Source organism: Anolis carolinensis, chromosome 2 (genome assembly GCF_035594765.1).
Source record: "Anolis carolinensis isolate JA03-04 chromosome 2, rAnoCar3.1.pri, whole genome shotgun sequence".
In the NCBI taxonomy this organism is placed as follows: Eukaryota; Metazoa; Chordata; class Lepidosauria; order Squamata; family Dactyloidae; genus Anolis; species Anolis carolinensis.
The window spans coordinates 193844766-193859371 of NC_085842.1; the positions used below are offsets into that span (position 1 = coordinate 193844766).

At 40.8% G+C, this 14606-nt stretch overlaps 1 long non-coding RNA gene across 1 annotated transcript; it reads right to left on the minus strand.

The window, feature by feature from the left end:
• Window positions 1–3870: 3870 nt before the first annotated feature.
• On the minus strand, window positions 3871–4807 carry LOC134296443 (uncharacterized). The gene is made up of 2 exons (XR_010003190.1): window positions 4539–4807; window positions 3871–4391 (listed from the first exon to the last, which is right to left on the minus strand). It is a non-coding gene; the product is annotated as an uncharacterized LOC134296443 (long non-coding RNA).
• Window positions 4808–14606: the final 9799 nt, after the last annotated feature.

Below are 14606 nucleotides of genomic sequence, written 5' to 3' on the forward strand. Positions count from 1 at the left end.
AAAATGTTAAATTGCTTCTATTTTCTCTTTGTATGATGTATGTCTGATAATGGCATTGAATGTTTGTCATGTATGTGTGCATTGTAATCTGCACTGAGTCCCTGTCGGGGTATGATGGGTGAAATATAAATACTGTAAATACATACATACATGGCTAGGTGGATCTGGACCAAACTTGGCACACATATCATCCAGTTTAAAACATCATAATCCAACTTAAAACAATTGAAGGGTTTGGATCCACCCCTTTTGATCTCAGAGCAGAGGGAAAGAAAAGGAACAAAGCAGATTTGATATGTCAAGGTGAAGTGGCCCTTTGTCATGTGACTGGGAAAGAAGGAATGAAACAGCTTGGCTGCTGCTAGGTGACATGTATGAGGGGAGGGGAGGAAAGAAGGAAGGAAAGAAAGGAAAAATGGAGAAAGAAGACAGGGAGCAAAGGAGGGAGAGAGGGAGGGAGGGAAGAAGAAAGAAAGAAAAAGAAGGGAAGGAACAAAGAGAAAGGAAAGGGGAAATGGCATGCGCAAATGAAAGAAAGAAAATAAGAGAAAGGACGGAAAGAAAGATAAGATAAGAAGATAAGAAGAGGGGAGAAATGTGTACAGGGAAGGAAGGAAGGGTTGGGGTTCAACCCCACACTGCTCAAGTCTATAGTCCCCAATGGGAAGCAAATAGATAGAATTAAGCTTGGCTGAGGGAATCCTGAATGCCTGATGTTGTTCTCTCATTCACTATCCTTTACCCCCCCCCCCCCCCATTCTAATTAATTAAGTAGAATGAAACTTAAGACAGTGATTCGCAACTTGTGGGTCCCCAGATGTTTTGGCCTTCAACTCCCAGAAATCCTAACAGCTGATAAACTGGCTGGGATTTCTGGGAGTTGTAGGCCAAAACACCTGGGGACCCACAGGTTGAGAACCACTGGTTTAAGATCTCGAGGTCATTCCTTCATTCACCTGCCTTTCATTCTTGTCTGTGTCTCTCCCTAGTTATGTGAAAAGTATTTAGAGATTTTTCCCTTTATTGAACTTAGAAGTAATGGAGGTTAGAGAGAAAGCTTAGACCCAATCCTTTTCTATCAAGAAATGTAATTCTTATGTTAATAAACCTTTTTGAAACTTTTAAGATGTATTTATTTATTTGCAGCATTTATATTCCGCTCTTCTCACCCCGAAGGGGACTTAGGGTGGATCACAGAACACACACACATGACAAATATTCAGTGCCACACTATATTGCTTTCACTTGCTGTGATTTGAATGCTCTACTATAAATATTACAGTAGAGTCTCACTTATCCAAGCTAAACAGGCCAGCAGAACCTTGGATAAGCAAATAGCTTGGATAATGAGGGATTAAGGAAAAGCCTATTAAACATCAAATTAGGTTATGATTTTACAAATTAAGCACCAAAACATCATGCTATACAATAAATTTGACAGAAAAAGTAGCTCAATATGCAGTAATGTTATGCTGTAATTACTGTATTTACGAATTTAGCACCAAAATATCATGATATATTGAAAACATTGACTACAAAAATACATTAGATAATCCAGAACGTTGGATAAGCGAGTCTTGGATAAGTGAGACTCTACTGTACTTTGTAATTTTACATACTCTGCTGTTTTGAGGGAATTTCCTTGACAGGAAGGAAGGAAGAAGGAAGGAAGGAGAGAGGAAAAAAGGTGTATGAAAAAATGGAGGAAGAAAGGAAGGAGCCACACACAGAAAGCCTGCTGAATGTTGCCAGAACATTGCCATGAAGATATTATGAACCAGGTCTTGGAGAAAGCTGATACATGCTAACTTATGCTATATTCTATATCAGACAAACAAGATAGGGTTTACGCAAGAGGGCAAATGGACACAAATCTAGTATTAGAAATAATATCCAAAAACCAGTTACTTTTACAGGTCATATTCATTGAACAAGGATATCACAAAAAAGTTTAGAAAGTGAAATAGTTGAACTGAATTGTTTTCATAATTTTTAATCCATTAGCAGAGGTATGAACAAAGAAAATGGTACCACATGTGTTAGTACAAGTTTTCTTACTATTGTATTTATAGCAAAAGAATCTTCTCGGTGAAAGTTTTGACTCAAAGGAAAGGGATTTTTGGTAAGTTTAGGGGTCACGGTTAAACCCTTGTGTTGCTGAACTGCTGACCTGAAGGTTGGCAGTTCAAATCTGTGGAATGGGGTGAGCTTTCGCTGTTAGCCCTAGCTCCTGCCAACCTAGCAGTTCAAAAACATGCAAATGTGAGTAGATCAATAGGTACTGCTTTGGTGGGAAAAGGCAAAAGAAGTTCCAAGAAGTCATGCCGGCCACACATCATTTATTGTTTCTACAAACTGGGCTTGTCTACCCTGGTCCTAAAATTGGGATTCACCATGTATGAACTGCTGGCTGTCTTCAGGATGCACAACGGTTTCCAATGAGTATTCTATTTTTTTAAAAATCATCTTTTTTTTTGAAATAAATTTTTACTGATGCTTTCAACATAAAGTTAAAACAAAGACGACTTGAGACAGACATGTACACCCAATTCAAATCCCAACGATAACCCATCACCTTAACTTAAAATTGACTTCCATCCTTACACAGTGCTCTATATGTCAAATTACTTATCCAATTTTCCTTGTATTTTCTCCCAGATCATTCTGGTGTCTCTATTTTATTCATGTCATTAAATTGCTTATTCAACAGTCTTGTATGTTATATCTTCTAACGTTTTCTAAATAATCACCTTGTAATCTTCTTTTCTTAAATAATTTTTGACAGCCTCCCAGTTTGTCTGTTTCTTTGGTCTACCTTGATTGTTATGTAACAAGTATGTTAATCTATCCATATTCATTATTTCCCAGACCTTATCAATCCAACCTCTTATTTCTGGCATTTCTTTATCCTTCCAGTGTTTAGCGAAGTTCATCCTAGCTGTGGTAGTGAGATAGTAAAATAAGATTTCTTTATTTTTATCTTTTTCTATATTGAGCATCCCCAGAAGGAAGTACTTTGGGTCCAAATCAATTCTAATCTGCAACATCTTTTGGATTCTCTGGTGTATTTCTTTCCAATATATTTTAGCTTTACTACATTTCCACCAACAGTGGAAAAAGGTCCCCACTTCTTCTCCACACTTCCAGCATTTATTTGAGGAATTTTTATGAAAATTAGCAATTTTTGTGGTGTCCAATACCATCTGTAAAACATTTTTACCCAATTTTCTTTCATGTCCATTGCATAAGTGAATTTGAGTCTAGTGTTCCAGCTTTTTTCCCATTCTGCCAGTTGTATTGCTTTCCCTAGGTTTTCTGCCCATTTTATCATACACTCCTTAATTGGTTCAGTTTCTGTTTCCCATTCTAAAAGTTTTTTTTTTATAAATTTTGGATATTATTTTTTTCTCTAATAGCATAATCTTACCCCAAAAGCTTTCTTCATCTTCAAATCCTAATTTTTTATCTTTATTATAAATTTCTCTTATTTGGAAATATTGGAGCCATCCTATATCTGTAAATTTCTCATTTAAATCTTCCCTTTTTTTCAAAATATATGATTCATTTTCTTTAATTAGTATATCTTTGTATCTGGGCCAATTTTCTCTTCCTAATTCCCTTCTTTGACAGGCCTCTAACGGCGAAATCCATAGTGGTGTTTTTAAGTAGAATCTTCTTTTGTATTTTTCCCATATTTTCATAAGCGAAGATCTTATAAAATGGTTCCAAAAATTCTTTTCAATTGATTTTTTATTATACCACAAATAGGCGTGCCACCCTGTTCTTAAGTCTGCTCCTTCTAAAGTTATGATTTTCGTTTTTTGAAGTGTTGCCCAATCTCTTATCCATTCTAATCCGCAAGCGTCATGGTAAAGCTGAAAGTTTGGTAGACCTAGGCCTCCTCTCTTTATTCGGTTTTATATACATGATAAAATCAGATACTAGGTTATGGGATTGAGGGTTGAGGTAGGGGGAAGTAGGGGAAGGACAGGTAGGAGGGGGGCAAAAAGCAAAAAAGAAAAAGAAAAAAGAAGAAAAAAAGGAAAAAAAGAGATTAAAATGAAAAAGTGACTTCCGATCATCTTCCTTGAGGTTCCGTCCTTTCCCTTTTTCTTGATTATCTTCTCTTTCTTCTCTGCTCTCCTATCTTCTTTCTGTTGTTTATGTTGGTGTCTATATTTTCTTTTCTTCTTATTCTATCTCTTCATAATCTTTGTTCAGATAGTTGGTGATTTGGCTCCAATCTCTCTCTTTTATTGCTTCTCCTTTGCTTTTTGTTATGAGGTAGGTAAGTCTATCCATGTTTCTTATTTCCAAGATTCTTATTATCCATTCTTCTTCTTCTGGGATTGATTTTTCTTTCCATCTTTTTGCGAAGCATATCCTTGCTGCTGTAGTTAATAGAAAGAGGAGTTTATCCTTGTTTTTTTTCTAATGTTTGGTCATTTAAACCTAATAGAAAGGTATTCTATTTTTTAAATATATATATTTTCTTATACTCTATGTTTGTCCTGCTTTAATGCAAAATTGAGGCATACCATGAAGTTTGCTGGAAACTATGGAGTACCCTGAGACTTTGGTCCAGTCTGGACATCTGAATCTGGTCTGATTTGGCCCAATCCACTGTCCACATTCTGTTGGCAACACCCTTCCCCTGAGCAGATCAGCAAAGGGAAAGAAGATGGGTTGTACCATTGTTGTCACCACTGCTATGCCTAGTTGATCCAAGCTCATTGCCATTATGGGCACCTCTCTTGATGTCAGAATGGGCTGACTGCATCACCATCAGAAGGAGATGAGCAATCTCATTCTGATGTCAGCAGAGGTGCCTGGGCAACCAGCAAGGAGGGGAAATAGCTCCTCACTTGTCATGTAGGCCCCAGGCTGACATCAGCAGAGGACTCCATGGTGGCTAGGAGTTTGGATGGAGCTCTACAGCCAGCTTAGGAGCAGTGACATGGAGGTCAGAGCCCAGCAGGGCAAATGTGGTCCCATGCCATTTAAACAATGGCTCCAGATTCAGCATGTACATTCTGAATTAGGGCAGATTCATACTCTGTTAACCTGTCCATACATCAACAATAACTAACCACTTTAAATATTTGGAAGAGTTATATCTTTAACTTGTCCATTGGTAGTTGAACCTCATCCAATGGGTCAGTATTGAACTTGAATTGAACTGGTCTTATTTTGTATGATTATGTTGTGTTACAGTAATTATTTCAATGTTTTATTATGGTTGTGTTATATGTTTTGTACTGGTAATTGAATGTTTAACCTTTGTTGGAAACCGCTCTGAGTCCCTTTGGGGAGATAGAGCAGTATATAAATAACGTTTATTATTATTTGAAACACAACAAGATGAGTCCACAGCAGACACTCTGCTGGTTTTTGTGTTGGATCACACGTCGGACACTTCCCAAGTGTCTAGGACTGTGTGATGTATCGGTGAATAATGCGTGCAAATCCCAGTAAGGTAGCCTTCTGCAGCTGGCAAATGGTAATTTTTGTTGTGGTAATCTCTGAGCGGTTTGACTCAATTTAACCCTCTCTGGGGGAGATTCCACCAAAATGCAGCAGAGTAGCAAAAGCAAAAGCTTTCAAATGCAACAGTTACTTACACAGGGCGAGCAAAGAGAAGCCTTTGACCATTTAGGATTGCAATTGACTGCAGAGTCTCAATAAAAGTTCAAAAAGTATTTATTCAGGTAAAAAGAACTCCATTGTAGATAGAAAGGCTTGGGAGCTGTCTAGTCTACTCTAGACTGGTTTCTAAGGAAAAAATAAGAAAGGAAAAATAACAAACATCTAAATAGTTACATCTTGCCAGGAGAGATGGCAGGACGTGTTGTTAGCTTGAAGAACAAAGGGAGAAGAGAGAACCAAAATGGTTCCAACCTCATGGTCCAGTTTATTGGGGCCATAAAAGACATTCTGACCAATGAGAAGTTAGTGTCCCTGGAGATTCACATTTCTACTAACTTCAAAGTAAGGGATGTGACGTGAACAGGATAGAGTGAAACACAGTAACGCCTGTCTAGGCATGCTTTGGAAACAGGGAAAGGATTCCCTCAATCTAACTCTATCATCTATCTAACTACATCTAGACTTGAGTAGTCCAGGATGATTCCCAACAATTTTGTCAGTGCCTAGGTCTTTAGGCACTGCACCCTGTGTGCCTATCACCACTGGGATCACCTTGACTGGCTTGTGCCAGAGTCTTTGCAATTCGATCTTTAAATCCTCATATCATGTCAGCTTTTCCAGTTGTTTCTCTTCAATCCTGTTGTCACCTGGGATTGCATACATTATTTAATGTATGTTTATGCTGAGTCTGAAGAAGTGGGGTTCTTATCCACCAAAGCTCATGCGAAAATGAAAATGTGTCAATCTGCCACATTCCTTTTATTTCTTCTCCCTTTTATACTGCAAGAAACTAGCATGACTATATATTTGAAAAATACTCCGTAGGCCAAAGCGTAGAGTTCCTAAGCATATGCTGCCTCCCTCCCTCCTCGGTCCTCGACACAGGGGCCGATTATTCAAGGCTGGACCTCTGTACGATTGCCAAAGATTCTGGCAGTGTCCTTGCTCTGCCAGAGTCAATTCCAGGACAGGGCAGGAAGCAATGAGCGCGAAACAACTCTATTGCGCTGTGTGAAGTGGCCCAATGGCTCTGAGTAATATTTTCCTGAGCAGTGGCTCCAGGAGAAGCAGGAAGTGAAGACATTTCCTGCCATTCAAAAGTGCCTCTCCCTCTCCAAGGCCTGAGCCATCCTCAGCATTCCTTGTGGAAACAAATCTTCTTGATCCCCCCCCCCCCCCCCCACACACACACACGTTTCTGCAATGTAATCCAGGTGTTTTCAGGAACAGATTGAGCTGCCAGGGTTCCTCTTCTATACTCAACAAACATTCAGAATTCTGCACCCAAAGTACAGTTGAGGTAAGTTAGCAAATTTGAACAAAAGCTGCAGTGAGTTGAAAGAGTCACCTAACAGGAGTTCAAAAGTACAGATTCACATGTAAATCAACCAAAGGAAAGGTTTGGGGCCACAATTGTGGATTTTGATATGACCAATGGATAAGTCGAAGGTCATGCCGTGGAAAGGGAGAAACACCAATGAGTATAAGCAATCTCCAAATGATGAACACGATAGGTTCTGTAAGTTTGTTCTTGGGCCTCATCACACTAGAGAAAAAAAATCCACTTAAAATCTGGTTTCTGCCTCCTGCAGAATTCTGGGGTTTGTTATTTAGAGAGGAGCCTTTAACAGCCTCACTAAATTACAAACCCCAGAATTCTGCAGGAGGCAGAAACCGGATTTTAAGTGGATTTTTTCTCTAATTTGATGAAGGAGCTTAAGTTGAATGTGTATGTAGGTCAGAATTTTAAAGTGTAACTCCAGTCATATATATATAGAAAGAGGGGAGAAAGGGTTAAAACCCGTTTTGCTATCTGTGCCCCTGTTCAGAAGATTTCACCTCACTTTCTGTCCTTGTGATATTTGGATTTTGAAACATTTGGCTTATTGTGGAAATGATAATTGGTGATAAAGCTTCAGCTAAGACCCCTTTCCCCCATGATAATGCTTCCAGGAGTGAATTTCTCTTCCAAGGGGTAGATTTCTCTCATTTTCTGTTGCCTCATCCCCGTTCTTAACTATGAGTCATTTGTAAGTCTGATGTTTGTAACTCAGGGACTGTCTGTATTCAGGGGGGCAGTTGGCCCTGATAGCTGCCACCCTCATTTCCCAAGGTGTTCTGAAAGCAAGAACCTCCTTTTAGGTTCTCCCAGAACAGACCAATCTTTCACAGTTTAATGGCCAGTTTTATCTGACTTTTGATGGATGTCATGCAGATAGGAAGAGCCCAGATCAGGAGGGCAGAAAGGGGAAACAGTTCAAACAGATGAATGAATGGGGATGGGGAGATGTAGATGAGTCATCAGTAGTATCAAACTGCATTAATTCTACAATGTAGAGCTAGCCAGAGGCATAGTTATTCCCTCTGTATTTCAAATCCTGAGGTGTTAGAGCAGGGGTCCTCAAACTATGGCCCATTTGCAATACAAATAAAGTATGTGCCTCACAACCTCTCAAGATGCCTGCCATAGATGTGGGCGAAACGTCAGGAGAGAATACTTCTGGAACATGGCCACACAGCCCGAAAGATATACAACAACCCTATGTGCACTGTGCATGGAATTCATTCATCCCCCCCCCCCCCCCCCAACTATAGTTCCGCCTCCAACAATCTGAGGAACTATGAACCAACCCTCTGCTGGTTTGGGGACCTCTATGTTAGAAAATCATGGTTCCAGCACTGTCACATGTGTTTTATCAAACCCTTCACTCTAGTTCTTCACAATGGTCGTACTCTTAATCCAATGAAATCACGAAATATCAAGACATACAACACATCATTATTATTTTTTACAAGAGTAATAAAATGAATAGTCCTACATCCATGTCACCATAGAGGACTGAACAAAAACACAAGCCATGGAAAGAATTCAAGGAATTCTATACCTCATGCAGTATGGGGAAAAATTAAACATGGGAAGTTGCAAGCAAACCCTAGCACTAAATGATATATTTTTAAAAATGGAATGGAATTTAAAAGGAGAATGGAATCCACCTTTACACTGAGAAACCAGATGGAAAAAATGGAACAACAGCCTGTCTCAGGGGGATGTGCTTGCTCCATCAATGTTTAACATTTACACAAATGATCAGCCACTGATAGAAGGAACAGAAAGTGTCATCTATGCCGACGATGGTGCATCACCACCAAGCAGGGAGCTCTTACTGCCTATTATAGGGGAAACCAGCTGATTTCTAATCCATCTAAAATGCAGACATGTGCTTTTCATTTTAAGAACAGATAAGCATCTTGAGCTCTGAGAATTATCTGGGAAGGAATCCCACTGGAGCATTGCAACACATCAAAATACAGTAGAGTCTAAACGGGCCGGCAGAAGCTTGGATAAGTGAATATCTTGGATAATAAGGAGGGATTAAAAAAAAGCCATAAAACATAAAATTTGGTTATTATTTTACAAATTAAGCACCAAAACATCATGTTATACAACAAATTTGACAGAAAAAGTATTTGAATATGCAGTAATGTTATGTTGTAATTACTGTATTTATGAATTTAGCACCAAAATATCACGATATATTGAAAACATTGACTACAAAAATGGCTTGGATAATCCAGAGGCTTGGATAAGCGAGGCTCCACACACCCCACACCACTGGAGAAATTATACTGTTTAGCCAACACTGTGCCACCTAACATCCACCGGGAAGTACCATCTGTAATGAAAGGACCAAGGCATTGACATCTCCATCCCATCCTCTGCTTGGATATCAGCCAGCATGCCAACGTCTTACATCAAGAAACAGCTTCCTAAGATCTACAGAGATATTCACAGGAACACCTCAGCAAGCGAGAGTCCTGCGGAAACTGACTGGCAGCTCATGGGGTGCAGACCCACAAGTAATAAGAACATCAGCCCTGGCCTTGTCTTTCTCAACTGCGGAGTACGCCTGTCCTGTCTGGCAAAAGTCTGCCCATGCGAAGCAAGTGGACATAGCACTAAATGAAGCATGCAGAATAATCACAGGATGCCTTAAACCTACACCTGTTGATAAACTCTACAAGTTAGCTGGCATTGCCCCTCCTGACGTGTGACAGGAAGTTGCTGCTAACGGTGAGAGAAATAAGGTTGAACACTGTGAAAGCCACCCACTGCATGACTATCAGCCTCCTCCCACCAGACTCAAATCAAGGAAGGGCTTCATGAGAACCACCACTCCTCTTGATGTTCCTCCAGCAACAGCAAGGGTGTCCCTCTGGGCAGCTAAACCTGGCAATTCTAACTGGATGGCCCCCCAAGAGGGTCTTCTTCCTGGGGCAAACCAAGAATGGGCAACTTGGAAGTCCCTGAACAGACTCAGAAGTGGAGTGGACAGATCAAAAGACAACTTGCAAGGTGGCACTACCTGGAGGAATCCTCCACCTTGTGTGACTGTGGAGCAGAACAAACAACTCCGCATATGTATGCTTGCTCACAATGTCCTGCCTCATGCACGGAGGAGGAGTTGTTTAAGGCTACGGACAATGCGGTTGCTGTTGCCCGTTTTTGGTCTAAAACTATTTACTTGCTTGTGATTTCCTTTTTTTCCATCATTTTAAAATGTATTTGTTATGCAATGCTTTTGACACGAAATAAATAAAAGTCCAAAAGTGGCAGGATAAAACCCAAAACCTCCATCAGTGGCTGATACCAGATGAGAAACTCCCTCCTGGGCACCCAGAAGACTGGGCAACTTGGAAGGCACTGAACAAACTGTGCTCTGGCACTACAAGATGCAGAGCTAACCTTAAGAAATGGGGCGTCAAAGTAAAGTGCACAATGGAGGACCTTCTTACAGCAGCACCAAAGGCACTCCAAGTGGCCAGCTTCTGGTATAATGCCAATTTTTAAATTTTGTTTGTGGATTTTCCATAAATTATAACTGTATTGTCAATTTGCTTCTGACACGATAAAATAAAACTGAGAAACCAACCCAACTGCCAGCTGCATCATGTCAACTGGTATACTGCAGACACAGCAAATTGCCATCCTTAGAATTCCATACTTAATTCTTTTGGACTTCCTTAGAGCAGGTATTTAAGAACAAAAGTTGTCATCTTATGCTCATTTCCTAGAGATGAGAGGAAGTGCTCTTGCAGGCAGTACAGTATATATGTGCTTAGATAAGCATATTATTGTGCTATAAATAGGCAAGTTTGTCTGAACTTCTTCCACTGATCTTAGCATGTATGTCTTGGAAATGTTTCTTTTTCCAGCTCTAGACCTCCAAATACTTCAGCTCTCATGACTACAATCCTGTTTGGGAGGTGATAGTTATAAAAAAAGGAACTTTCTGAGCTCAGCACCTTTCTGTTATGAAATAGTTTTACAGGTTTTCAATGATTATATAAAGGTAAAGGTTTCACCTGATGTTAAGTCCAGTCATGTCTGACTCTGGGGGTTGGTGTTCATCTCCATTTCTAAGCTGAAGAGCCGGCGTTGTCCGTAGACACCTCCAAGGTCATGTGGCCGGCATGACTGCATGGAGCGCCCTTACCTTCCCACCAGAGCGGTACCTATTGATCTACTCACATTGGCATGTTTTCAAACTGCTAGGTTGGCAGGAGCTGGAGCTAACAGCGGCCGCTCCTGCCGCTCCCGGGGTTTGAACCTGGGACCTTATTTTGGTAAGATTTCTGTTGATTTGGTGGCATTTTTGATACTGTCCAGGAGATGTTCTTGCTTGCCCTGGCCATCTGAGACACAAATGAAGAAACTATACTATCAAAGGGGGAACAAAGGTAAATGTTATTATGACAAAATGAGCACATTGGGGTTGGGGCCTCTTGATGTAAGATCCCAACACCTCCAAGGAAAACCCCCAATTTCCTCAATAATATAAATGAAAAGCAAAAGTAGCCTCGTGTTGCACCCAAGCATCCTCACTGAGAGTTTTCTCATGCAGTCACTGCTATTTGGCCTGCTTCCCACACCATGCTCTTGGCGTCCAGGGTTTCCAGGAAACATTCTTCATAATGGCCTTTTTGTACAGGAATTGGACTTTGGAAAGCTGGCAGCTCAGCTTGGGACTACAAGTTGTATCTGTTTACAAATAAGTTTTGCAACACAAGGTGTGCATGATTCTTCCCAAAAGCCAGCCCTGGTTATGGAAGCAGGAGATTGTGTATAATTAAGGGGAGGAAGAAGGAAGGGGAGGAGGAAAGCTGCTAGTAAAATCCTGCACAGTATGGATTGCTGTTGTAGTTGTGTGGTATTTATTTCCCTTTCACTCCAGGTCCACAGCAGGAGGTGAGAGAAAGTGTTCTCATACTTCTTCTTGTCACCAAGGTCCGTCTTGGGATCACAACTAGGGATAGTTAAGGCAAGGGAAACAGACATGATTGGAATTGTCCGGAGCCTGCCAGGTTTTCCAGGATCAGCAAACACATTAGAGGAACTACATATGTAGCCACTGGGAGGCCATTCCTCTTCTGTTAAATAGTTTTTTGAAGCCTGGTATTCTTCAAAGCAATGCTGCAGATTCTTAATGGGGGGTGGGGTGGGGTGGGGAGGGCAGGCTTTATTGCTTTGCCCCACTTTCCCTGTCCAAGGCCATGGGGTAACAGATCTATCCTTTTCAAACCCCCTAATAGTAAACCTGGGATGGGTTCTCTGTATTTATATCAGAACTAGCGTATATGTCAGACGTTGCCTGAGTGTTGGAGGGGGCACTGCCCCCTTGCTTTCTCCCTTCTCCTGCTCTGAGAAGCCCTGCCTCACAATGTCTCCATGCCAATGCTCTGGCAATGGTGGGCAGGCTCTCTTACAACCTCATCAGACGGGTGAATTCAGCGGCATGCTCCAGTTCGCCTTTCTTTTAATCACGGAGCCCGCCAACTCCCATTCCACGGTGCACAGCTACTTCTGGCGGGGCTCCATGGTTAAAGGGAAGGCGAACAGGCGCATGCTACTGTGGCAGCAACACAGGAGGCTTCTTGTGTTGCATCAGAAACAGTTTAACTAATTTACAACACCATAAAAAACTTACAGCAGCATGCAAAAAGGAATGAGGAAGTACTCCATCAATAAGTCGGTGTCACAAGTGGACAATGAAGCGGCAGTTCCCCCTGTGGCCGGAATCGAGCATATCCTTGTGAAGCCGGAAGCTGGACAATGTTAAATTACATCTGTGTCTGTCTATATGTCATACAGTAGAGTCTCACTTATCCAACATAAACGGGCCGGCAGAACATTGGATAAGCGAACATGTTGGATAATAAGGAGGGATTAAGGAAAAGCCTATTACACATCAAATTAGGTTATGATTTTACAAATTAAGCACCAAAACATCACGTTATACAACAAATTCGACAGAAAAAGTAGTTCAATACGCAGTAATGCTATGTAGTAATTGTATTTAAGAATTTAGCACCAAAATGTCATGATATATTGAAAACATTGACTACAAAAATGCATTGGATAATCCAGAACGTTGGATAAGCGAGTGTTGGATAAGTGAGACTCTACTGTATGTCTAATGGCATTGAATGTTTGCCATGTATATGTGCATTGTGATCCACCCTGAGTTCCCTTCAGGGTGAGAGGGACGGAATATAAATACTGTAAATAAATAAATAAATAAATTTGTGTTTCTTTCCTTCTTTCTTTCTTTTCTCTCATATGTATGTCACCTTTTCTTTTTAACAACATCATGGCAGGCCACTTCACCTAGCAATAGCCTTTGAGGTCCAAACCATCAGACAAACATAAATGCATACTTTGAGTTTAGATAGATAGATAGATAGATAGATAGATAGATAGATAGATAGATAGATAGATAGATAGATAGATAGATAATCACAAACCTGGGAATGAACCTACCACAAATATGTAAACCAAGGGTGTTAGGATAAAGACAGGACATATTTTACAGGCACAGAAGGAAAAGAAATATAACCCTTTGCCCCTTTTATGGTTCAAAAGTCTAAAGGCACATCTGTGCTAACCAGTTAATGCAGTTTGAAGGCAGCTTGACAGCACAATGTTTAGCTGATGCACATTTCAAACACATGCATCAACATGCATTAAGGACTTCAAGCAAGGATAAGTAAAGTTGGGGGATACTCTAAAATAGAGCCTGTAATGTGCATCAGTATAAACCATATTACCTGGCACAACTGCTTAAGGGGCAGGTGCTCTGTTGATCCACACATGTGATTGCAATGAGGGGAAGTGGAAAAAACACCAATTCTCCATGGTTCGAGTTAAGCATCTGCACAGTGAAATTGCTCCCTTTTCTGTTGATTTCACACCAACCTAAGTAGTCAGTCTAGATGAGCCCTAGACCTTATCCTCCCATCGCTGCTCTTTTCTCCCACATCCGATATTGATCTCTCAGGAAACAGAAGTAGCCATTTCTAAAAATAGAGTTAGGAAAGCAATAGAGAATCAAAGTGCAGGAAGGGACCCTCCTCCCCTGCCCAGGCTATCTAAGGCAACCCACTTCCAATGAAGGAACTCACTGCTAAAATATTCCTGAGAGATGAGTGTCTAACCTGAGCATCTATCCTCTGTTTAAAAATCTCCAGGAAAGGAGAGAGTTCACCATTGCTGCACAACTCACAACCAGGAGGTTCTCCCTAAAGTTTACTCAGATTCTTCTTTGCTTTATATTGAATCCAATGGAATAGCAATAATGTCACCTCTCAGTTGTCCCTTCTCTGGGCTTAACAAACCCTGCTCCTTCTATGATTCCTTATAGGATCTGGATTCCAGAATTGTTACCATTTTTGGATACACCTAAAGCAAGCATGGGCAAACTTTGGCCCTCCAGATGTTTTGGACATCAGTTCCTAATAGTCGGTAAGTTGGCTGGGATTTCTGGGAGTTTAAGTCCAAAACACTTGGATGGACGAAGCTTGCCCATGCATGGTCTAGAGTAGTGGTTCTCAACCTGTGTGTCCCCAGATGTTTTGGACTTCAACTCCTAGAAATCCTAACAACTGGTAAACTGGCTGGGATT